The following is a 26,147-nucleotide window of genomic DNA, read 5'->3' on the forward strand; positions in this document are numbered from 1 at the left end:
AATGTCAAGAACTGTGGCTAAGAGATTCTGTTTTCCCAGTGGTCATACCCACAAGGATCCTAAATCCCTGAGGCAGTGTACATGTTGGCCGGAGTCCCTGATATAATTGGAGAGAGGTGGCAAGTTGCCTAGTATGAGTGACAGGACAGCTGGACTACAATCCCCAGCTTTTAGCAAAAAAGATGAGGAGCTACATCATACGCTTACACTGACAGGTAGGAGATCTCTATAGTGTGAGGACAATGAAGGGTAGTGATCAAAGTCAATGAAGACTTTGCCATTGTATTGGGCGATGGTGCGCCCGCATCTGGAATACTGCGTCCAATATTGGTCTCCGTACCTTAGGAAGGATATGGCGTTACTCGAGAGGGTTCAGAGGAGAGCGACACGTTTGATAAAGGGGATGGAAAACCTCTCATACGCTGAGAGATTGGAGAAACTGGGTCTCTTTTCCCTGGAGAAGAGGAGACTTAGAGGGGATATGATAGAGACTTATAAGATCATGAAGGGCATAGAGAGAGTAGAGAGGGACAGATTCTTCAAACTTTCGAAAAATAAAAGAACAAGAGAGCACTCGGAAAAGTTGAAAGGGGACAGATTCAAAACGAATGCTAGGAAGTTCTTCTTTACCCAACGAGTGGTGGACACCTGGAATGCGCTTCCAGAGGGTGTAATAGGGCAGAGTACAGTACAGGGGTTTAAGAAAGGATTGGACAATTTCCTGCTGGAAAAGGGGATAGAGGGGTATAAATAGAGGATTACTGCACAGGTCCTGGACCTGTTGGGCCGCCGCGTGAGCGGACTGCTGGGCATGATGGACCTCAGGTCTGACCCAGCAGAGGCATTGCTTATGTTCTTATGTTCTTATGTTCTTAAGAGCTGCATGGGACAGTTGAGAAGCATATGAGCTACCCAAGTTGATTCTGTACATCTACTGACATCTACTAAGGTGTGGTAGGTACATGGAATTTCTTTCTTCCAGGCTAAAAGTTAAATCAAGGTTTTAATTTTTATAGAGCAATCTGAATAATTACACTGATTATATTGAAATCAGTTTCGCCTCTATTTCATTTTTCTTCATTAATTGAAAAATTATTCAGGATATTGTCTTGTTTTTGCTTTTTTTTTTTTTTTTTTTTTTTTTAAATGAATATCAAACCCATTTGAAGTACTTAATAAAACAACAAGCAATAACCAGAACAAGGTTGTGCTTTGCCTGGCAGAATGCCGCCTGGCAGTTTAGAGTCTATGTGGACATAAAATGTGCCTGGGTTTTCTTTACTGAAAAGCGGAGACTTAGAGGAGACATGATAGAAACCTTCAAGATCCTGAAGGGTATAGAAAGGGTAGACAGGGACAGATTTTTCAGATTATGGGGAACCACAAGTACAAGGGGGCACTCGGAGAAATTAAAAGGGGACAGGTTTAGAACAAATGCCAGAAAGTTCTTTTTCACCCAGAGGGTGGTGGATACATGGAATGCGCTTCCAGAGGCTGTGATAGGCCGGAGCACGTTACAAGGCTTCAAAGAAGGTTTGGATAAGCTCCTAGAGGATAAAGGAATTGAGGGGTACAGATAGGAGTAGAGGTAGGTTTAGGGATAGTCTGGGGCCACTGCTCAGGCAATGGGCCTGATGGGCCACCGCAGGAGCGGACCGCTGGGCGAGATGGACCTCTGGTCTGCCTCAGTGGAGGCAACTTCTTATGTTCTTATGTGCTACAAGGGAGAAAAATATTGCAGTGGATTGCGTACAATTAACAAAATCTGCTCATGAAAGGCTCCTTAGATTATTCACTTTGAGCACTCTCTTTCACTTCTCCGAGTTCAAAGTCCAGGTCAGTGGTGAATGCTCATTTATTACAGATAAGCCTGTATCAACACTCCTACCAAGGCCTTTTTCAAAGACTGAGCATTTAAAAAAAGTCAAATTAAATCATCCTTTGGTGGATTATGTAAACCAGACATACTATTGATTTTAACTAAGCATATGTGAAAAGACATAAAGTGCTTATGGGGTTCATTTACAAGAAAGAAAAATGACCAAAATGTGGAATAAAGGGGCAGATGGATGTTTTCTATATGAATTTCTATGGTGCTTGTCCACAGTGAGTCTAAACCAGTGGTCTCAAACTCAAAACCCTTTGCAGGGCCACATTTTGGATTTGTAGGTACTTGGAGGGCCTCAGAAAAAATAGTTAACGTCTTATTAAAGAAATGGCAATTTTGCATGGGGTAAAACTCTTTATAGTTTATAAATCTTTCCTTTTGACTAAGTCTTAATAATAATATTGTCATTTATAGCTAAAGAGACATATGATCAAGAAACTGTTTTATTTTAATTTTGTGATTATGATAAACATACCGAGGGCCTCAAAATAGTACCTGGCGGGGCCGCATGTGGCCCCCGGGCCGTGTGTTTGAGACCACTGGTCTAAGGGCATGTTTTACAGAGCTGTGCTAGCGGCTGCCGCGCGGCAACGGCCCCGAAGCCCTTTAAATCTCTATGGGCTTCGGGGCCGTTACCTTGCGGCTTTGTGAAACAGGCCCTAAATCTTTTGAGGGCATATTAGAGCAGTGTATCGGAAACTGTGTACCGCGGCAGACTAGTGTGCTGCAGCAGATTCCAGGTGTGCCCCAACGAGATGCCAGTAGGGAGGGGAGGTGCTAGCGCCGGCTGACTGCTTATAGGCTTCTCACTTGCATCTCTCCTCCTCTCCCCGCACCTCCCCTCCTCCAGGATCCCTACGGGTTCAGGGTCATGGCCAGATGGGCCTCCGCGCATGCGCGAACTTCGATGTCCGTGCACTTCAGGTGCTTTTCGGCCATGGCACTGGGTTTAGTGTGCCGCCAGCCGAAAAGTTTGCAGGACACTGTGTTAGAGGCATAGTTTGGGCAGGACTAGGGCAGGCTTATGTTTTGAACATCTTTCTGAGGAGGGGAGGCGTGGCCTAGTTTTTAGAGCCTGCTGCCCTAGTACCCTGAGGTTTTGAGCTCAATCTCAGCCCGCTCCCTGGGCAAGTCACCCAGCCCTTCATTGCCCCATGTACCATGGTTAGATTGTGAGCCTGCTGGGACAGATAGGGGAAATACTTAAAGAGCACCTGATTTTATGCCTGTCTTGAACCGCCAGAAGAATTAACAAATCAATTCTGGAAGAGATCAAACCGGCTCTGTCATTTGAAGCCCAAATGCTGAAGTTACGACGGTCTTATTTTGGTCACACTGTCAAAAGAGAAAGATCATTGGAGAAGGACATTACGTTAGGGAAGATCGAAGGAACCAGGCAAAGAAGGGTGACCTGTAATCAGATGGCTGGACATGTTGAAAACAATCATGGGGGATGACTCTGGAGGTCCGATCTCTTTTTAGATCTGTAATTCATCAAGTTGCAAGGACTTGAACATGAGTTGATGGCACTTAGGGCTCCTTTTACGAAGGCATTAGGGCCTTAACACGTGGAATAGCGTGCACTAAAATGCTGCGCACGCTAGCCGCTACTGCCCCCTCTTGAGCAGGCGGTAGTTTTTCGGCTAGCGTGCACCATAGCACGTGCTAAATAGTGCATGCGCTAAAAACGCTAGCGCACCTTTGTAAAAGGAGCCCTTAACTAACTAACCTGATTAATAGTCAATGTTTTGTAAACCACTTTGGGTGAATCTCTTCATGAAAAGGCAATTAATAAATAAACATTTTAGAAAAGGTACAGTACAATCTAAGCGTTTGCAGCTAGACCTGCTTTAACAGCGAATAAATGTCAAAAAGGTGCCCAAATTGATCAGATGACCACCGGAGGCATGAAGGCATGATTTCCCCCACACTCCCCCAGTGCTCTCTGACCCCCTCCCACCCACCAAAATGTAAATGAAACAGTACATACTTCCTATATGATAGCTTCAGATGTTATTGCCAGTCCTATTAGAGCAACAAACAGGTTCCTGGAGTAGCCTAGTGGGTGGTGTAGTCAACTATAGAGATGGGGACTCAGGTCCAAAACCCACACTAACTCCTATAATTATGGTGGACTACTGAGCCTTACAAACCCATCCTAACCCCATTGTACCTACATATAGATAACACCTAATGGCATAAGGGCTATTGGTGTTGTGTACAGTAGGTTTTGGGTGGGTGTTGGAGGGCTTACCATTCACTATAAAGGGATTATATAGTGAGATGTGTACCTGGACCTTTTTATGTGAAGTTCACTGCAGTGCCACCTAGGGTGCCTCATTGCTCTGCTGAGATGTCTATGTGGCCAGTTTGCTGAAACTGCTGGCCCATCCTACATCACAATAGCTTGTTTTGTGTGTTTTCTTTGGACATGTTTTTTTTCAAAAATGGTTCTAAAAAATAGATGCATGTCTAAAAAATGGCCATTTTTGAAACAAAACATGTTTCTGTTTTGAAAATGGCCATGTTCTCTACTGGATTTTTGTGTGTCTTCCACAAAATGTCCAGATTTGGACGTCATATTGAAAATAATAATAATAACAACTTTATTTTCTATACCACCAACACCCGACGAGTTCTAGGCGATTTACAGATAAGAAGAACTGGACAATCAGTAATAAAAATACAATGAGCAAAAGACACAGATATGATTACATAGTTCTTAGACAGATAAGAATTTCTTAAACAAATAGATCTTTACTAGTTTCCTGAAAGAACAGTATGATTCAGTTTGACGAATCAAATTATCTAGCCAAGATTGAGCTGTACCTGCTTGAAGGGCCAAAGTTCTATCAAAGAACTTCTTGTATTGCCAGTTTTTTGGATTCGGAAATATAAATAAACTAGTACAACGAGAAAACTTAACTGGTCTATACAATTCAAAATGAGAGATAAGGTAGTTTGGAGATATGGTAATCCAGACAACAGTTTATAACAAATGCAGGCAAATTTGAATAATATTCTACCTTCAACAGGTAGCCAGTGCAATTGCTGGTAATAATGGTTGACATATTCTTATTTTCTCAACCAGAAGATTAAGCGAACTGCTGTATTTTGAATTAATCTTAATCTTCCAAGTATTGTTTTGTAGGATCCCAGATAGATTATATTTCAATAATCAAGAATGGACAGGATATGCCTCTCCATGGGTCTTTAAGAAGTAGGCCCTCACATGGTCTCCAATATGACACAAATTCTGTTACACATTTTCATCTGCTCCCAAAGAAGCTGCAAATTCTATGTGTGTACAAATGAATTTAATAAATACAACTCTGCCCAAACTACAACCCAAAGAATGCCAACGTACACAAAGTAGGCACTTTTATAATGAATTGTTGGGTTTCTGCTAAACTGAGATAATATTCAAGTAAAGCACAGTTACTTACCGTAACAGGTGTTATCCAGGGACAGCAGGCATATATTCTCACATGTGGGTGACGTCATCTACGGAGCCCCGATGCGGAAGCATTTTCAAGCAAACTTGATTGAAGATTTAAGTTTGCTCTGCTGCTCCACGCATGCGTGCCTTCCTGCTCCACTAGGGGGTGCATCCTCTCGTGGTCTCCAGTTCACTTAACTAGCAAAGAAGCCAACCTCGGGGAGGTGGGCGGGTTGTGAGAATATATGCCTGCTGTCCCTGGATAACACCTGTTACGGTAAGTAACTGTGCTTTATCCCAGGACAAGCAGGCATGATATTCTCACATGTGGGTGACCTCCAAGCTAACTGAAAAGGGATGGAGGGAAGTTGGCAATTTAAGCAAATAGATTTTGCAAAACCGATTGGCCGAACCGGCCATCGCTCCTGGACAGTGAGTCCAGACAGTAGTGGGAGGTGAAAGTATGAACCGAAGACCACGTGGCAGCCTTGCAGATTTCCTCGATAGGTGTGGACCTGAGGAACGCTACGGAGGCTGCCATCGCTCGGACCTTGTGTCCCGTTACTCGACCATGCAGCGCGAGACCAGCCTGAGCGTAGCAGAAGGAGATGCAATCGGCTAACCAGTTGGACAAGGTGCGCTTGGAAACTGGGTGACCTAACTGGTTTAGGTTGAAGGACAAAAACAATTGTGGGACTTTCCGGTGTGGCTGAGTGCTTTGGAGGTAGAAGGCCAACGCTCTCTTACAGTCAAGAGTGTGGAGCGCCACCTCTCCGGGATGAGAGTGGGGCTTGGGAAAAAACACAGGCAAGACAATGGACTGATTGAGGTGAAAATCAGACACTACTTTAGGCAAGAACTTTGGATGAGTGCGGAGTACCACCTTGTCGTGGTGGAATACCGTGAAGGGTGGGTCCGCTACCAGAGCCTGCAACTCACTAACCCGCCGAGTGGAAGTGAGCGCAAGCAGGAAAATTACCTTCCAAGTGAGGAATTTTGGATGGCATTTGTCTAGGGGCTCAAATGGAGGTTTCATTAGTTGAGCCAGAACCACGTTGAGGTCCCAAACCACCGGAGGAGGTTTGAGAGGAGGGTGGACATTCAGGAGACCCTTCATGAAGCGAGAGACTAAGGGATGGAGCGAGAGGGCTTTCCCTTCCAGGGGCTGGTGAAAGGCCGCAATCGCACTGAGGTGTACTCGAATGGAGTTGGTCTTTAGGCCGGAGTGAGATAATTGAAGTAAATAGTCAAGGACCAGAGGGACGGGGACCGACACCGGGTCGTGGAGCAGATGTTGAAAAGCTACGGCTGCGAGATAGATGGCCCGAAGTTCTAGCACGTTGATGTGGCAGCGACGGTCCTCTGCTGACCACATCCCTTGAGTGCGTAGGCCATCCAGATGGGCTCCCCAAGCATACTCCGATGAGTCCGTGGTGAGCACCTTGTTGTGTGGGGGGGCGAGGAAGAGCAAATCTTTGGAAAGATTTGAAGAGTCGGCCCACCAGCGGAGCGATCGTTGCAAGGAAGGCGTCACTGTCACGGGACGATCGATGAAGTCCCGGTCTTGACGCCATTGAGAGGCTAGGTTCCATTGAGGGATTCTCAGGTGGAGACGGGCGAATGGTGTGACGTGGATGGTGGAGGCCATGTGGCCTAGTAGAGTCATCATCTGTCGAGCTGATACCGAGGGTAGCATTGAGATCCTTCGACTCAGATTTACTAACGCCTCTAGACGTGGAGGGGGGAGGAAGGAACGGAGGTGAACCGTGTCCAGTGTGGCCCCGATGAACTGCAGGAACTGCGAGGGGCTCAGTTGGGATTTGGGGAAGTTTACCTCGAACCCCAGACTCTGTAGGTAGATAATAGTCTGTTGGGTCGCTGAGATAACCCCTTCCCTGGACGGGGCTTTGATCAGCCAGTCGTCCAGGTAGGGGAATACCTGAAGGCCCTGGGAGCATAAGGCAGCTGCGACCACCACGAGGCACTTGGTGAAGACCCGGGGTGACGATGCTAGGCTGAAGGGGAGGACTCGGTATTGTAGGTGCAGGTCCCCTACTTGGAAACGCAAGAACTTGCGGTGAGCGGGGTGCACTGGAACATGTGTATACGCCTCCTTCAGATCGAGGGAGCAGAACCAATCGCCTTTTTCGATCAGGGGGTAGAGAGTCGGTAGGGAAAGCATCCAAAATTTTTCCCGTACCAGAAATTTGTTGAGTCGTCTCAAGTCTAGTATTGGGCGTAGGTCTCCCGTCTTCTTCGGTACCAGGAAGTAACGGGAGTAGAAGCCCTTCCCCCGTTGGTCGGGGGGAACCTCCTCCACTGCTCGCAGGCGAAGCAGATCTCGAGCTTCTGAGAGGAGTAGCGGTAGCAGCGTTCGGTTGGGAGGGCACTTCCCTGGGGGGCTGTCTGGGGGAATGGCTCGAAAGTTGAGAGAGTATCCTGATGAGATTACGCCAAGGACCCATGCGTCCGACGTGAGTTGTTCCCAGTGAGGGTAAAAAGCTCTGAGGCGGCCCCCGATAGGCAGGGAGCCTGGAACTCTGGCGGAGGGGGTCAGCCCCCTTCCGCGTATCCTCAAAAGGACGGGGATGGTTTGGTAGTTGCAGGCGGTTGGGATTTGGGTGGGGCCCGGTGGTGGGTTTGCGGACGCCTGGGCGGAGGCCGGGAGAAAGCAGGGGTGGATTTTTGCAGGTAGCGGCGCGGAGGGATCCTGAATGGCCTGGACGTGGGCGGTTTTGGCTTTTGCTGGACAAGGGAGGCAAATGAGTGCTCATGTTCAGAGAGGCGTTTTGTAGCCGCCTCGATAGTGTCGTCAAACAGCTCTTTTCCCACGCAGGGGAGGTTAGCCAACCGGTCCTGTAAGTTGGGGTCCATGTCGACCAGGCACAGCCAAGCTAGTCGGCGCATGGCGATAGCAAAGGCTGCCTCTCTGGAGGAGAGTTCGAAGCCATCGTAGGCCGCGTGGAATAGATGGAGGCGTAGGTTGGAGAGGGACTCTACAAGCAGGCTAAACGCTCCTTGGCGAGAGGCTGGTAGGTCAGTCTCAAAGGCTCTCAGTAGTCCGATGAGGTGTTTGAGGTAGGATGTGAAGGTGAAAGTGTAGCTTTGCACCCTAGAGGCCATCATCGCATTTTGATAAAGTCTCCTGCCGAACTTGTCCAGGGTTCGGCCTTCCCGACCTGGGGGGACCGTGGCTGAGACCCGGGAGGGGTGCGCCTTTTTCAGGGACGATTCTACCAACAGCGACTGGTGGGAGAGCTGTGGTTGTTCAAACCCCGGGTAGGGTACCGTACGGTACTTGGCCTCCATTTTGGAGGGGACGGCTGTGACCATATAGGGGGTCTCCAGGTTCCTGAAGAAAGCCTGTTGGAGTACCGGATTAGGCGGTAAGCGAAGGGACTTTCTGGGCAGTGATGGCATGTCCAGCTCCGCTAGGTACTCCTTTGAGTATCTGGAGTCGGACTGGAGGTCTAAGTCCAAAGCGTGGCCCATGTCCTGGACAAAGCGAGTGAAGGATGGGCGGGATGTTCCCGAGGCCCTGTGTGGGGTTGGTGAACGAGACATCCGTCGGGTGGAGAAGGACGGTGAGGCTTCCCTCGAGTATCGAGGTTCCCGCTCCGATCCACGTTCCGAGACCGGGGAAGCACTGTGAAAGTGTTCCGGGGTCGTGGATCTCCGACGTCTCGAGGAGCCCCTCGGAGACGATGCCGGGGTTCGGGGTACCGATCGATGTCGAATCAGCGACCTCGACCCGGACTCCCTCGGTGAAAGTCTGACACCTCGGATCGGAGCCCCGGTCCGAGGGGGAGTTCGGAGGCTGCGCGGGTTGGAGAGTGATAACTCCGCCACCCTGAGCGGTCCCGTACGGGGTGTAGGGGAACGGCCTCATAGAGTGGGGGAACTCCGGGCCTTCTTGGAGGTACGGCGGTTCGAGGTTTCTGTCAGTTTAGCATGACGTTTTGCCCTGTGGCGGTCTGTGGAGGGAGAGCGCCTCGGGTGCCTCGGCGAGGAGTCAGAGGAGGATGAGATGCGGCGAAGCTTGCGCACTTTTCCCCGAGGTGGCTCGACGCGAGGCTCAGGCTGGTCTGGCACATGCGGGGTCGAGGTCAAGGCCGGTTGTAGATGGGCCATTGCAGCAGACAGCTCCGACGAGATCATTGCTTGGAGTAGGTCCTGGAAGACAGGCACGGACAGCATCGAAGGCATGTCCACTGCCTCGGTGCACTCCACCAGGGGGCGACCTCTTATCAGAGTATTCCCATGTGGTGGAGGCACGGCCCGAAGGCTTGGAGGGCTTCGCCGGGGCTGTAAGCATGGGGCTTCCGCCATGCGTCGCCGGTGTCCCCGAGGTTGGTTTCTTTGCTGGTAAAGAACCTGAAGAGGGAAGAGGGGACTTACCCGGAGCCGAGGTTTTCTGTTGTCCCGAGGACTTCGGAGTCGAGTCTCGAGGCGATGCCGAGGTATTTGGGGCCGAGGTCAAGGCCGGGGCCGAGGCTGGGGCCGACCTCGAGGCCGAGGTAGAGGGTTGGTCTGGGGCGAAAAGATCCGCCATATGGGCTTTCCTTCGACGGAGGGCCCGGTTCTGGAAAGTAGCGCGCTGGGGGCAGGAGTCGGTTGGATGAGCGGCCCCCAGGCAAAGGCTGCACCGGCGATGCGGGTCTGTGATGGAAAGAAGCCGCTCGCACCGGGTGCACTTTTTAAAGCCGGTCAAAGGCCGGGACATAGAATCGAAAGTGGCCGCGGCCACGGGGACCCAGAAGCCTCCGGGTCGGTCAAAAACGAAGCAGGAATCAAGTTGAGAAAGAAAAATTTGCGCACAGCAACTTAATCGAGAAAAAACAAGAAAAATCGCGGTGCTAGAAGGCAGTTGGGGCAGAGCCTGAAAAAACACAACTTCTAGGCTCAGCGGAAAATTTTGAACTGGAGACCACGAGGGGATGCACCCCCTAGTGGAGCAGGAAGGCACGCATGCATGGAGCAGCAGAGCAAACTTAAATCTTCAATCAAGTTTGCTTGAAAATGCTTCCGCATCGGGGCTCCGTAGATGACGTCACCCACATGTGAGAATATCATGCCTGCTTGTCCTGGGATAACATTTATTGCTGATATTCTTTACTGAATACAGTAATTAGGATGAGGATATGTACCTCCAATGAGCTTGTGTTATTTCCTATAATCAATCCAGATGCCTTGCTGACATTGTAATGAGGCAAATGAGTTGGCGTCATGAAATACAAAAATACTTCAGAAGGCAGCAAATTTTACGAAAAATGGAGCTTTATGTAATATGTGGCTTTGAGTGATTCCAGGATGGGCTTTAAAAATTTTTTAAAAATTATTTTCTGATCAAGCACAATCAAATTCATGAATAAATTTCAATTTGCACAGTTTCTTAAACTTTAGGGTTTTCTGGACAACCCTACTGAGGCAACCATGTGGAGAGGGGCTGCAGGGATTCAGAAGCCACAACACCAACAGTATCCTGGCTGCACTTTCATGACAATATATTTTCAATGGATTTACCACTATAAACATCAATTTCATTGAAAAAGAGCAACAACAACAACTACTATATTGCCCACCCTTATATTTTCCTTAACTATTTCCCCTATATTCTAGTGTATAGGTGGAGAGATGGCCTCAGACTTACCCCCTCTTCTATTAAACTACGCTAGCAGTTTTTAGCCAAAGAGCAGCTCCCGATGCTCATAGGAACTCCATGAGCGTTGGGAGCAGCGCAGCTCCCTGCTCTAGAAAACTGCTAGCGAGTTGAATAGAAGAGGTCTGTAGAGTGGCTGCGCCATTAGGTCCTTTAGCAGCAGCTTTGATTAGTGACTCGTAGTTTCAATCATAGGCCACACCACCAGCCATCCTCATTACATACCCTTATTCTATAATCATCTTTTAATCTTTTTTTATTGTATATATCATTGTTTTTATCACTATTTTCCAAATATCATTTTTAAAAACTCTTCAATAAATTATTTATAACATTTTTCTTTATCTGTTTTTGAGGGAGCTAGTATCAGTATTTTCTTGCAATGTACTTTTTAACGTATGTTTCTGTGAAGCAAAAAGCTAAGTACTACCATGGAAAAAAAAATGATAATATGTGATAACGTGAAATAATAAGAATATGTGAAAGTCTAATTAGTTGGCAGAGCTTCTTGTACAGAACAATACTATATTTCCTAATGTCATTTGATGAGGCATGTGAAAGCCCGTTCATAGATACGTTGCAAGAAAATATTGATACTAGCTCCCTCAAAAACAGATAAAGAAAAATTTTATAAATAATTTATTGAAGAGTTTTAAAAATATTTGGAAAATAGTGTTAAAAACAATGATATATAAAATAAAAAAGATTAAGGGCTCCTTATACGAAGCCGCGTTAGCGGTTTAACGCGCTTAATAGCGCACGCTAATTTGCCGGCTGTGCTAGCCGCTACCGCCTCCTCTTGAGCAGGCGGTAGTTTTCCGGCTAGCGCGTGGGTTAGCGCGCACTAAAAAGTTGCATGCGATAAAGCCGCTAACGTGGCTTCGTAAAAGGAGCCCTACAAGATGATATAGAATAAGGGTATGCAATGAGGGTGTGGCCTATGATTGACACTACGAGTGACTAATCAAAGCTGCTGCTAACGGACTTAACGGTGCAGCCACTCAAAGTCTGAGGCCATCTCTCCACCTATACGCTAGAATATAGGGGGAATAGATAAGGAGAATATAAGGGTGTGCACCTTCATGACAGACTGGAAGGTCTGGGGTGACTGCACAAAGAGAGTACCACATGTGGAAAGAATTCTTTTTATTCCTGTGATCTTTATTTATATTTACTTTGTACAATCATTATTTTAGTTATTTAGGTTTTTTTTTTAGTCCGCCCTTCCGGGAGCTCAGAATGGGTAACAGCAATACATTCACAAAATTTTGGAGGCACAGGATTAAGGGTATATTCACATTATACTGAAGGGTGGAGTAAGGGAAATAGAGGTGCAATCACAATATATTGGAGGTAGAGCATTAAGGGTGCATTCACAATACACTGGGGAAGTGGAGTGAGGGTTGCAGAGGTATATTCACCCTAAGCTGGGGGATTTAGATAGGCACAAGTTATAGAAGTGTCTTTGGATGTAACGGAGGCATATAAGTGGCATATTATACAGTGTCAGAGCTATATAATAATACAATAATAATACAGTTGCTAAAAGTGGTGTGAATACTTTCTTTGATATAGAAATTATGATATTTTTCCAATAGAGTTCTCAGGATGGAAAATATGTTTCAAATGGGAATATGATCCATCTTCATCTCACATTCTTGTCACAAGTGAGATGTTTTTTCTGGAATTATACTTGACTGAGGTCTCTTGTGCTGTTTCTCCATACCGGTGTCCCTAAAGGGTTGGCAAATCGTTAGGTGCTCCGTGGCCTGCCCTTGTTTGCATTCACATGCAGTTGTGTTATTAAAGTAGCCCCATGCGGATGTGCTATTCTTAGATCTGCCAACTGCCATGTTGACTAGTTTGGATTGGCCTTCTGGGATGCTCACAACCAAGGTTGTGCTGGTTAAGACAGTCTGTTTCAAATTTTCTCTCTCTCTTATTTTTATTTCAAAATTTTAAAACACATTTACAAGAATAATCAAAGGCTTGTCTTCTAGTGTGGATGCATAATTTCTGTTCTTTCTGGTATCGTCCTCAATCAATCATGCTGACTGGTTATTTAAAGATTGGAAAGCAAGAAAAATAGGACAGTCCTGTTTAAAACAAAATTAGACTGATTTCTTTTAGCTGATTTCTTTTAGCAGTTATATAACCAGACCACAAAATGAAGGCTTCCTACATCACTTTAAGGCTGATGGTTTTAAGGTTGAGCTACAATTGACTGCAAATCTCTCAAGTTTCAGGAATCGAGAGGACCTGAAAACCAATTTTGTAGGAATAGCAGAGAATGTTATCCCTGGAGCTCTGACCTGAATTTTCATTCCTGTAAATGCTATACTTCCAACTATGCATGGTGATGAAGATTTCTGAACTTGTTTACAAATGAAAGCAATCAATTCCTCAGGGAGCAAGAGAATGCAATTGTTCTGTAATATAATTAAATTGGACATTCTGTCAAAAACTGGCACTGTGCTAAGGCTGAATCAGACTGTGATAAATATGAGGGGCCGCTGAAAAGTTCTCAGCCCAACCAACAAAGTTGGGGCAATCTCCATTAAGGGCTATACACTTAGTCCAGTGATTTTCCACTTTTTTCATTCTGTCAGAAAAATACAGACTGAAAAAAATGGAAAATCGCTGGACTAATTGTATAGCCCTCAATGGAGATTGCCCCAACTTTGTTGGTTGGGCTGAGAACTTTTCTGCAGTCCCTCATATTCTGTAGGGGACTTGGTCCAATTCCTTGGGATAAACCCCATCTTTGCTGAGTGATGATTATAAAAAAAAAAAAAACCCCAAAAAACTGTTCCAATACAAACAAATCAAGAAAAACTATTGAAAGAAATTTAGAAAAGTCACACATGAAAATAAAGCTTCACTATATAATTACCTTTATTACATTAATGTTGAATATTTATTGATTGATTGGAATTTATTAACTGCTTGTATAAAGAGATTCACCCAAGGCTGTGTATAGTGAGTACAATTCAACGTAAATGATCAAGCTGCTCCTTTAAAAATATAAAGGTTGGTATTCATCCAGCTTCTCATCTAAAGCTATATGTATTATCAGCACTTCTCTCATACATAAAAAATCTTGGGTCAATATTCAGCATAATTTAACTAGGCAGAGAGGCCCCAAGTTGGTGAAATCACACTCATCAAGTCTAGCCTACATTTCCAGCATCATTTACTTAGATAATGTGGCTGAAAATCCAGGCAGTACTGGGGCAGACCAGAGACAGAGTCTGGGTGGAGCCTGTAGTTACCCAGGTGCTGTTGATATTCAGTGGTAGCACCTGGATAACTACCCAGTTATCCCCCCCCCCTCCATTTTTATCAAGCTGGGCCGGCAAGGTAAGTGTTCCGATGCTCATAGGAATTCTATGAGCGTCGGAGCATTTACTGTGCCGGCCCACACTAAAAATCTCTAGCGCAGCTTGATAAAAGGGGCCATAAATTAGGACAGATTAAAGGCTGTCCTAAGTTAACCCGGTAGCTATTTGGGCAGTCCAGCTAAATTTTGCCAGTATGCAGGTAAATCCTAGTGATTGCCTAATACCTGGAAATTCTACGCTAGTGTTTGTGTATGGCTGGTGCTGCATAGCCAATTCAAGAAAAACTAGTGGCTTGCAGTGTTTAAAAATGCACTGTCCATCATGGGCTCAGTACTGACCTGCATATTTATAACGCTAGACCAGTGTGCCGCAGCAAGATTCCAGGTGTGCCGCGAAAGAAACAAGTGGATCATTGCCGATACCGGCGCCTTTCCTTCTCTCAGCCTCCCTCCCACGGGGTGATGGAGGGATTTCCAAAACCCAGCCGTTTGTCTGGGTTTAGAAGGCCACCGAGCTTAGCCCATGTTTACAGAGCCTCTGAACATGTGCGGACGTCAACGTGATGACATCATGCACATGCGTGTGACATCACCGGTCAACATTCGTGCATGCTCAGAGGCCCTGAAGACATGGCTCCAATTTTAGTGTACTGTGGCGGAAAAAGTGTGCGAAACACCACTCTAGACATACAGCTATATGTCCAGAAGTTAATCTGTTGTTTTAGTGTCAGTATGTATACGAGTATGCTTAATGTATACAGAATGGACTAGATTCAGTAAATGACACAGAAAAAAAATCAGTGTGGAGTGCCATTCTATACACAGTCCTCCAAGCTGCACGCTTAGAGCTGAATCCTGACATGTAAGTTAAGTGCGGATCCTTGGCTTTCAGTAATACTGCATGCATCTTTAGTGCATACTAGAGGTCTGCATGGGAACGGGGATCGCGGGAATCCCGCGGGTCCCATGGGGTTCCCATGGGAATCCCCCCTATCCCACAGGACTCCCATGGGGACCCCCCTCTGGCCCACGGGACTCCCATGGGGACCCCCCTCTGGCCCACGGGACTCCCATGGGGACCCCCCTCTAGCCAACGGGACTCCCACGGGGATGGAAGGCTTTGGAAGCAGGGTTCGTCCATATAATATAATGGACACGTCAGCTTTAGTAAAAGACGAGGTTTATAAGTTAATTACCTGAACAGAAAACAAAAAAAGGCTTCCACCAAAGAAATTCCACAATGAAAACAGCAGCACAAACACAAAAGAAACTGTGGAATTGATGATCCTGTCAGAAGTAATTGCTGCTTTTTATGGGGACGGGCGGGGATGAAGGTAATTCCATGTGGGGATGGGTGGGGATGGAGAGGATCCTGACGGGGACGGAGAGGATCCTGGCAGGAACAGGCCGGGATGGGTGGGATTTCTGTCCCCGTGCAACTCTCTAGTGCATACCCCTGACCCTCCCATGCCTGTCCCAGGTGAATGCCACCTTTTGAGTAGCACAATGCACACTATAAAATGTGTGTGTGGATAGCACATAGCAAAAGATGAATGCATAAATCCAAACTGTTGCCAATTAACACGAATCATTGTTAGCACCCAATTGTTGGAGCTAATTGACTTGTTAGCCAATCTAGTTATTTATTTATTGGGATTTAATAACTGCCTTTTTTCATACAGAGATTCAACCCAAAGCGGTTTACAATACATTTAATAGTAATCTGGCACGATTAAGTAATTTCCTTATTTGTCCCGGCAGGCTTACAATCTAACTGTGGTACCTGGGGCAATGGAGTAACCAGTTAAGCGACTTACCCAGGGTCACAAGGAGCAGGTTGGGATTGAGCTCAGAACCTCAGGGTGCCGAGGCAGCAGCTCTAACCACTGGGCCACTCCTCCCCTCGCTTCTGAGGATAGCATGCAATTCTGTGCTCCATTTATAGAATCGGGGGATATATTCAGTAGCTGCTGAATATTTACTTTTTTTTTTTTCCTCACCCTCATTTTATTCCAAAACTCTCCCCTTTTCTCGATGTATAACCTTAGCTGTGAATGGAAATTACATTTATAAATGCCGGGCATTTATGACAATGCAGTAATGCTTTCGGCAGCACAACTGAACGCACAAGTGCTGTTGAACGCTGGGTTGGTAATGCTCAAAGTGCATGAAAGGAACACACAAGATTTTCTTTTAGCTAAGAATTCTTTTAAGAACACAAGAATAGCCTTACTGGGTCAGACCAATGGTCCATTAAGCCCAGTAGCCCGTTCTCATGGTTACTAGTACCTGGCCAAAACCCAAAGAGTGGCAACATTCCATGCTACTGATCCAGGGCAAGCAGAGGCTTCCCCTATATCTTAATAACAGACTATGGACTTTTCCTCCAGGAATTTGTCCAAACCTTTCTTAAAACCAGCTAAGCTATCCATTTTTACCACAACTTCTGGCAACACGTTCCAGAGTTTAACTATTCTCTGAGTGAAAAAATATTTCCTCCTATTGGTTTTAAAAGTATTTTCCTGCAATTCTTTTCTAGTAGGAGTAATTTTTTCCCCCCAATAATTTATATTCCACATATCCTACAAATTATTCAGGTACTCAAGCATTTTTCCCTAACTATCCCAGTGGGCAACCAATCTATCTAATGTACCTGGGGCAATGGGGATTAACTGACTTGCCCAGGGTCACAAGGAGCGGTGTGGGATTTGAACCCACAACCTTAGGGTGCCAAGGCTGTAGCTCTAACCACTGCACCACACTGATTCAGATTTGGTTGATCAGAAACTGTGAACTATAATAAATACTGATTCATTATAGGGAAATAGGGGGGGTTTCCTCCCTCCCTATTTCCCTTTTTCAACTATCTTTGTGCCAGATACCCCTGTTGCTGCCAAGGACTGGGACTGAGCAGAAATTAGAGCAGAGTGAGACCTACTGTTTGCTGGTCTTTGGTGAGGGGAGGCGTTGCTGCACTGCTGTTTCAAAAAATGATGCCCTGGATGCTAGAACACCTTAGTGCTGGTGCTGGATTGGAAGAACAGGGAGGGGCGGCCTCCACTGAGCTTATCTTCTGGTGCCACCCTATGGTGAGTAGTTGTCATTCACAGCACCGACAGTTCTCTTCCCTCCTTCCCTGTTCTCGAGCATGTCTGTGCCCTACTGCATAACAGGCCGGGAAACGAGTCTGCCATAATGCAACAGTGTGCGACACTATTACGACAAGTTATTATGCCTATAGCACTACTAGACATACACAGTATTGAGCCACAGGGTTGAGTCTGGGTATTTGCTTTTAGCATATTTCTGGGAATGTTTTCACATAACTGAATCCAATCTTAGCATTACTGCAGACTGCATAGGAATCAAGGCACAAGTAAATATTCACATGATTTGATAAGACATATTTAATTATCCCCCCCAAATGTATGGGGTGTTAATGATAAAGCCTAGATGGCAGCTTCTGTGGGGAAAATACCGTAAAGCTCTAGCTATCTCAGCCATAATCTACTTCTTATGTAGCTCCTGTGTTGCAATTTACCATTTTTATAGTAAATGTCTATCATTTATAATGTAGACTTTAGGAAGTAATTCTATAAATTGGGCCCCTAGACATATACACCACTCACGTGTGTCATACATGCCAATAATTGGTAGATACATGCAAATGTGTACTAGATACTATTCTTTATAATAGCAGCCTATTTTATGTTTTAGTATCTATTTATTGTTTCTATTTAACTTAATGGTAGTCTTGAGGATTTATTTATATAGCAGTTTTTATTATGGGAACTCAGTCTATTACCCTTTAACAATTTGTATTTGATTCTTTTATTTGCATTTTTAGAAGTGTGTAGTATACCAATCATTCAGCTGGGAGCTATAGATCTAATGCTCTCCTTTTAGTGGTATGGATATACCTTTAAAACACTCAAATTGCCATACAATTTGAATGTTTTGGCACAACATTCACTTTTATTTTATGCTATACTGTATTTTAAGCAGCTCATATTTTTATGTGCATGTGTATATATGGCAAATTTATACATTAAAGTTCTTCTTATGCACACTGTTTGTGCATAGGCAAAATTATCTGGATTCTATACCAATGCGGCTCATTTTCAAAAAAGATAGATGTCCAAAAGACAGCATAAATCGGCACTTGGACATCTTTCTAGTCAAAATGTCCAAGTGGCCATTTTTGAAACTGACTTTCTAGACATCTTTTTGGTCATTTTGTCTCCAGTGTATCTAAATCTTAAGTGGGCGTGTTTTGGGTGGGCTTAGGACCTTCTGCAGGGATAATCAATCTTTTAACAAAACGTCCAGGGCACCATTTAGATGTTTGGGGCTAGACCTATTTAAAAAACGAATAAGGGTTAAAAAGGTGCCCAAAATGATCAGATGGGCACTGACCCCCTCCTGCCACCCAAAGTTGTGAAAGAAACAACACATTCCAGCCTGAATTAAAACTTCATAATAGCTACACAGACACAACTCAGCAGATTAGAGGGATGCTCTAAAGCAGGGGTGTCAAAGTCCCTCCTCGAGGGGCCACAATCCAGTCGGGTTTTCAGGATTTCCCCAATGAATATGCATGAGATCTATTTGATTGTACTGCTTTCATTGTATGCTAATAGATCTCATGCATATTCATTGGGGAAATCCTGAAAACCCGACTGGATTGCGGCCCTCGAGGAGGGACTTTGACACCCCTGCTCTAAAGGGTAGTGCAGTGAACATCCCATTAAAAGTTTCAGGTATACTATACATGTCACTATAACCTACTGTACCTACATAAAGATGACACCTGCAGGCATAAGAGCTATTATTGTGGTGTACAGGTGGGTACAATAAGTTCTAGGTGGGTTTTGGAGGGCTCACATACAATATAAGCAAGTTATAGTAACGTGTACCTGGGACTTTTTAATGTGACGTTTATTGTAGTACCCCCTAGAGCAGTGGTTTCCAACCCTGTCCTGGAGGACCACCAGGCCAATCGGGTTTTCAGGCTAGCCCTAATGAATATGCATGAGAGAGATTTGCATATAATGGAAGTGACAGGCATGCAAATCTGCTCCATGCATATTCATTAGGGCTATCCCAAAAACCCGATTGGGTTGGTGGTCCTCCAGGACAGAGTTGAGAACCACTGCCCTAGAGTACCTCTCTACTCTGCTCTACTCAGCTGTCTATGTAGCCAGTTTGCTAAGAATTCTGGCTGCCAGAATGTCCCAATAGCTTGTTTTTGTGCATTTTTCATTTGGACGTTTTTGTATTAAAAAATGGCCACAAATGATAGGTGCACTAAGGGCCAAAATGTTTAGATAGGTCATTAAAAAAAAAAAAAAGATAGACATCTTGCAGTTTCAAAAAAAGTCATTTTCGCTACTTGATTTCTGAACATCTTTCCCAAAACATCCAAACTCAGACATCCTATTGAAAATGCCTCTCTATATGTGATGTCTACAATGCATTTATGATTTTTAATTTTTGTACATTTTTAAAGTATTGGTTTGTTGGTTTATTTGTAGCTCTAAAACCCCTGATGCAGCCCATGGGTAGGTGAAATGTGGTCCATGCTGGGTATTGTTAAATAAAGGACGTTTTCTATATACTGGACTTTCTACATTATTCTCACATATTCATTTCCTCTTTAAGAAATTATGCATAGTAGTAGCTATGCAATTGTGGAATTTTCTTCCTGTAGAGATTAGACTAGAAACCCATTATGGACTCAGTTCTGTAAATGGTGCCCAGTTTTAGGCACTGATAATAATTTGTGTTATGCATTATTCTATAAACAGTGCTCAAAATTGGTGGCCTTTATACTTATAGAATAGAATTCGTACCAGGATCAGTGCCCAATTTTGGGAAAGAGAATTTATACCAACTGAAACCTGGTGTAAATTCCTGTGTCTCACTTCCGGCTCACCACACAATTGTTTCTCACGTACTCACCTTTATAGGACCCCCAGGGACCCCTGAAGAAGACTTTTTGTTGAAACGCGGACCGTATTGGGTCCTGTATCCCTAGCGGACTAGGTCCTTTAAGGCTCTTATGTGGATGATTTATTTTTATGTGGATGGAATTATTTTATGTGGATGATTTCAGTGTACCTTTGGAACTTTGACACTTTCAAATAAAGTCCATTTAGGAACATCGTCACTCCACAGGGTATGCCTGAACCCCACAAGGATCAAACCCTTGTCCACCCATGGCTATGCCACTGAGGAAAACAGACATCTCTTAATTGCAAAGACAATTGGGGGAGTCCTACAATCATGAATGTTCCCTTAAGTGATGATCACAGTGATTCTGGCACTCAGGGCCGGATTTTCCTATAGGCTAACTAGGCTTCAGCCTAGGGCCTCAAGATCAAGAGGGGCCTACATTCAAATTGTTAGCAAAATTAAAATTACACTATTCTAAAAACAGTGAACACTAAAACACTGAACCAAAAATAAGGAGAAATTCTACGCTTCGGGATCGGAACTGGCTCCGGCCGCAACGGGGAGCCGACTCGGCTTCTCCCTTTCTTTTTCTCGCCCTAGGAGGAGGATCGGGCAGGGAAAGACGTCAGTCCAGAAACAGCTGGGCAAAGCCCAGCCCCGCGGGGAGAGAAGCAAAATGTGGATCCGTCAGGGCAGGGCGGCCCAGACTGGCATCGGGGGTGGGGGTTTCAGTGGAAGGCGGATGGGAGGCAGGCAGGCTGGCATCGGAGGGGGGTGTGGGGGGGGTTTAATGGAAGGCAGGCAGGCAGGATGGCATGGGGGGGTGTCCAATGGAAGGGGGATGGGAGGCAGGCGGGCATCAGAGGGGGGGTGAGGTGAGGAAGGACGCACTGGGGGGCACTATGGACATAGGAAGGGGCAATGTTGTGTGTTATGTTTGATTAGTTATTGTTACAAGTACTATATATGGTGCTGAGAATAAATGTCCAAATAAGTATTCTCGACTTTTTTTTATTTATTATCCGTGTCACATTTTTTATAAAGGTTAGTACCAATAACAACATGTTTCATTTAACATATTGATATATATCACAGTAATGATGTATTTTATTATCTCTCTTGTAATTTACAAACTTAAAAATGGGAGGTGAAAGGGCCTCATAAGTGGAATAGCCTAGGGCCTCTTTTCATCTAAATCCGGCCCTGCTGGCACTACATGGTGAGTCTGAGGCAAAGTGGGTGCGGAGATCTATTTTATATATTAATTTTACCAAACAGGAGTTCATGGCCCTATTGATTGGTTTAAGCAAAATGTTTTCTTCATGTACAGCTCTAGAAGGTTGTGTCTCTGAGAATCATTACCCAAACCTTTCTGTGCATCTCAAACTGATCTTTTTCTCTCTTTCCTTATAATACGAGTGATCCTTTTATACATGCATTGTATAAAGCAGGTATTCTCAGGGGTGGAGTTGGTTATTTACATGTATACTTTGCAAAAACACAAACTATATGTGTACAATCCAGCAGTCATACGTGACTGCATCTTCAAGTAGCTGCTTTTTTTTATTTATTCAATTTTCTATACCATTCTCCCAGGAGAGCTCAGAACGGTTTACATGAATTTATTCAGGTACTCAAGCATTTTCCCCTATCTGTCGTGGTGGTTTCACAATCTATCAGGGAAAGTATACATCAGGGCTACTCAGTTCCAGTCTTTGAGGTTCACAGGCAGGCCAGGTTTTCAGGATATCCACAATGAATATGCATGAGAGAAATTTGAATGTATTGCCTCCTTGGTATGCAAATGTCTTTCATGCACACTTGCATATTGTGAATAGCCTAAAAACCTGGCCTGCCTGTGTGGACCTTGAAGACCAGAATTGAGAAGCCCTGGTATACATGTATCTATGCAGCCAGGTCTACATATAACTCCTATGCTGCCAAAACAAAAACTTATTTATATAAAAGTGGTTTTATACTTAAATTTAAGAACTGTTGCATGCTGTATAGTTGAGTGCTCCCATTTCTGTTTGGTTTTGGGCCAACTCCTCTCCCTCTCTCTGCTAAGAAAGATTTTATTGGAGGAAGAAATCTTCTTAGACCACTTCTAAGTTACTACCCAAAATGGGCAAAGAAGAAAGCCAAATGAGAGAAAAGTTTGTGTTGGCAAATATATCAAATATGTGAGGGTAGTTATGTGGGTAATGAAACCCATCCCTCCAATTATATCTTCAAAACAGACTGATTCTTCAACCTGGAGTACTGTGTTCAGTTTTGGAGGCCACATTATCAAAAGGATGTGAAGAGAATGGAGTCGATTCAGCGAATGGCCACTAGGATGGTTTCAGGACTCAAGGATCTCCCATATGAAGAACGTCTGAACAGGCTGCGCTTATATTCTCTAGAAGAGCGCAGAGAAAGGGGGGACATGATAGAAACATTCAAATACGTCACGGGCCGCATTGAGGTGGAGGAAGAAATCTTTTATCCTATGGGTCCCACGGCGACAAGAGGGCGCCCGCTAAAGCTCAGGGGGGGGGAAGATTTCATGGGGACACCAGGAAATACTTCTTCATCGAAAGGGTAATTGATCGATGGAATGGTCTTCCACGTCAGGTAGTTGAGGCCAGTACCATACTCGACTTCAAGGGACGATGGGACCGTCTGGTGGGGGTCGCTCCAGAGGAATGCTTAAAAAAATGGATTCTCGAGGAGGGAGGGTTCTTGAGTGGGCAGACTTGTTGGGCCGCCGGCCCTTTTCTGCCGTCACACTCTATGTTTCTGTTTCTACGTAAAGTAACAAAACAAAAAAAAAATCAGAAAATAGGAAGGATATTTTTAAAAATGTTATCTTTTAATGAAGAAATAATTTCATTCCAAAATATAGACACACAATTAAATAGTTTAAATCACTTCAAAATATAACATGTCCCCCAGGTATGTTTCCAACACACACAAAACAATACTTAACAGCAATACAAAAAGTCCCACACAATAGTAGTTTTGTTATAATATCAATGAATATTGTGAAATTCTTTAGTGTTTCTTTATCTGCAGTATCAAGTGGCGTCAAGTACAGTAGTTATGGATTAAAAACTGTTTACATTTCGTAGCCTTGAGATGTGACTTATCTTATATTTTTGGTTCAAAAGTAAAAATGCCCTTTCTTTCATAGGACACAGTGGAGTGCTTGCTGTTTGTGGCTCCCTTAGCTAAATTGAACCAATCCGAGTGGAGCAACCTGAGGCTGCGATATTTACAAGGTCTATCTACAGTAACTGCCAATAACTAAAGAACTCATAAGATGAAAGGACAATGAGCAAAATAAAGGCAGGCAACTGCGATAAATAATAAAGCAACAGTTTAGGCGCATGCATATTAACAAAGCACACTGTTTCACAACAAAGGCTGCACACTTTATGCAATTTTGTTAACAATACCACATACTAATGATCCTTCTGTATACATATCGTAAACATTCAACAACCTAAGCTGCATATTGCACCATTTCAATGCTTTGGACTCAGGGAATACTGAATGTCCAAAACTCAGGCTGATTGGGATGTATGAGTGTTGCACTGGGTATCTCATTTTACAATATTTGGGACTCGCTGGGCCAGATTTGGGGGGGGGGGGCTCTTCTAGAATGTTGTAAGTAAAAAAAAAAAAAAGCTATCAAAAGATGAAGAATTACATCTAGTACAGTGCAAGGAGGATCATGCAGTTGATATGTTGAAAAGTGCCTGAATTGTAAGATTCCAGAAACCCCAAATATGCTTTGTGGGGTAACTTTATTACAAGGCATCTGGGTTAATAGGGCAGGAAGGTGCCTATGTGTCTTAGCGCAGGATGGTGCCTAGATTATTCTGCTTGATTGCAGGCATAAGTGGATTAAAAATCATATTTTAAAACATGTGTAAATTCTAGCTATGCCTATGCTCCATCCAAACTCTGCCCCGAACATACCTACTAGAAAAGCATATGCCAACTTGCAGTGCAGATGGAGCTTTATCCTATGAGTCCATTCATGGTTGTAAATCAGTGTTTTATGTGCAAAAATGGCTTATAAAATTAACCTCTAAAAGTATACTTTAATTTGGGTCTTTATAGAAGGACAATGGAAGAATAGTCCCTCGAGATTTAGGGGGTCTTTTACTAAGGCGTGCTAGCCGATTATATTCTATGGACGTGCTAGCATTTAGCGTGCGCTAAATCGGCTAGCGTGCCTTAGTAAAAGACCACCTTAGTTTAGAAGTCAAAAGATAGGCCAAGAGATGTGCTTGATCTGTCCAGCAACATTCTATATTATTACTTGGTCTCAATATTTCGCTGTATGTTTCCTACTGGCTTCCAGTAAAACAATGATACTATAAATAAATATTTGCGAAGGTAGTTGGCATGTTGAAAATGTAATAGAGAAACTTGTAGAATTAGCTTGTGCAAGCTAGTTCAATGGTGCTGCATAGTGATTCATCTTTTCCTTCAGAAAACATTTGGTTTTCACCCTGAGCTGACAGGATTTCACATGGCCTGTGGTGGCTTCCTATATCAGGAGCAAGGACAACAGCAAGGGTGGAAGAAGGTGAGGCAAGTGACTGGGGCAATGCAGACTCACCATCTTGTAGAGACCTCAGGGATCACAAGCAAGAACTGCAAAACATCTGTGTGAAGAAACCTGCAAGACTGTTAAACTTCAGTTTTGAAAATGTCATGGTCTCAACTTTGGGCTATGTGTGTATTTCTAGTCATACAGTCATACACCCTTTCATACAGGTAGCACTACATTTCAATAGACTGCCACAAAACTTAGTGTTTTTATTTGAACACCAAGAGACTTAACCAATACCAAATGAATAAGAATAAATATTAATGGCACTGATAATAACAAGATGTACCTTTCTAACAAATATTGCTAATGAGAGACAAATGCCTTTCCAACCAGCCTCTACAGTAGCCTGCCCTACAAATGGACAGCATGAGCAACCTTGGAGATAAGAAGCTGACTGTTAAAAAGTACCTCCTGGTGTTTTGCCAGTCCTATTACAAGGTGTTGCCAACCTTTTTAGAAGAATTAAAACCCTGAGATATAGAAGAACACCAGATTCATCTGGTGTGATATAACATTAGCTGAGCTGATGTCACCTGCTGGTAATATTTATTGGATAGTGATGTGGGTGACTTGAGGGGGGGGCAGAGGGTGAGGGGAATATATTAGGTGATGTCAAGGGTCTGTACAATAAGGATTGACAAGTTTATAAGAGGAGGTAAACAAGGGTTAATAGACAAAGCTTGTAAGAAAGAAAAAGGATTGGGGAGGTTTCTACGGTGATGTGGGTGGAGCAGTCACGAGATTGGTGGATGTTGTGTGGCAGGTTAGAGGGAGTTCTGTGAGGAAAGGGGAAAAGTAGAGTAGTCTCTTCAGAAACAATTTATCCATCCCTCCCATGTATGCTGGTGGTATGTTTTGTGTCATTGTTGGGGTGGGGGTTACAGGTTTTATGTGGACTTAAGTGGGTTTTGTTGAGCTTTTGGGGTTGAGGGAGGTGGTCGCAGCTTTGGGCGGGAGAGAAAATGGTGTTTGGTTCAGTTGGATCTGGGAGATGAATAGTTAATAAATAAATGTAACACTCGTAGGTGACACTGCTGAGAGGGGAAGCATGGCCTGGCATTATTGTGGATCATGTGTGGGGGGAGGGGAAGCACGGCCTGGTGTCATCGTGGGTCATGTTTGGGGGAATGTTGTAAGTTTAAAGACTTAACGGAAGCTAGTTTCAACACCAAATAGCTCCCTGGGGGTGTGTGAATATACATTGGGAGTTTGTTGGTTTAGGACACGGATTGTATTGTAAGTGGAGATAATATTAAG

The 26,147-nt window shown here is 44.4% G+C and overlaps 1 long non-coding RNA gene across 1 annotated transcript; it reads left to right on the forward strand.

Moving 5' to 3' along the window:
* LOC117355932 lies at window positions 1-25,459 on the forward strand. The gene is made up of 3 exons (XR_004538486.1): window positions 1-215; window positions 17,155-17,415; window positions 23,457-25,459. It is a non-coding gene; the product is annotated as an uncharacterized LOC117355932 (long non-coding RNA).
* Window positions 25,460-26,147: the final 688 nt, after the last annotated feature.

Source organism: Geotrypetes seraphini, chromosome 2 (genome assembly GCF_902459505.1).
Source record: "Geotrypetes seraphini chromosome 2, aGeoSer1.1, whole genome shotgun sequence".
Lineage (NCBI taxonomy): Eukaryota > Metazoa > Chordata > Amphibia > Gymnophiona > Dermophiidae > Geotrypetes > Geotrypetes seraphini.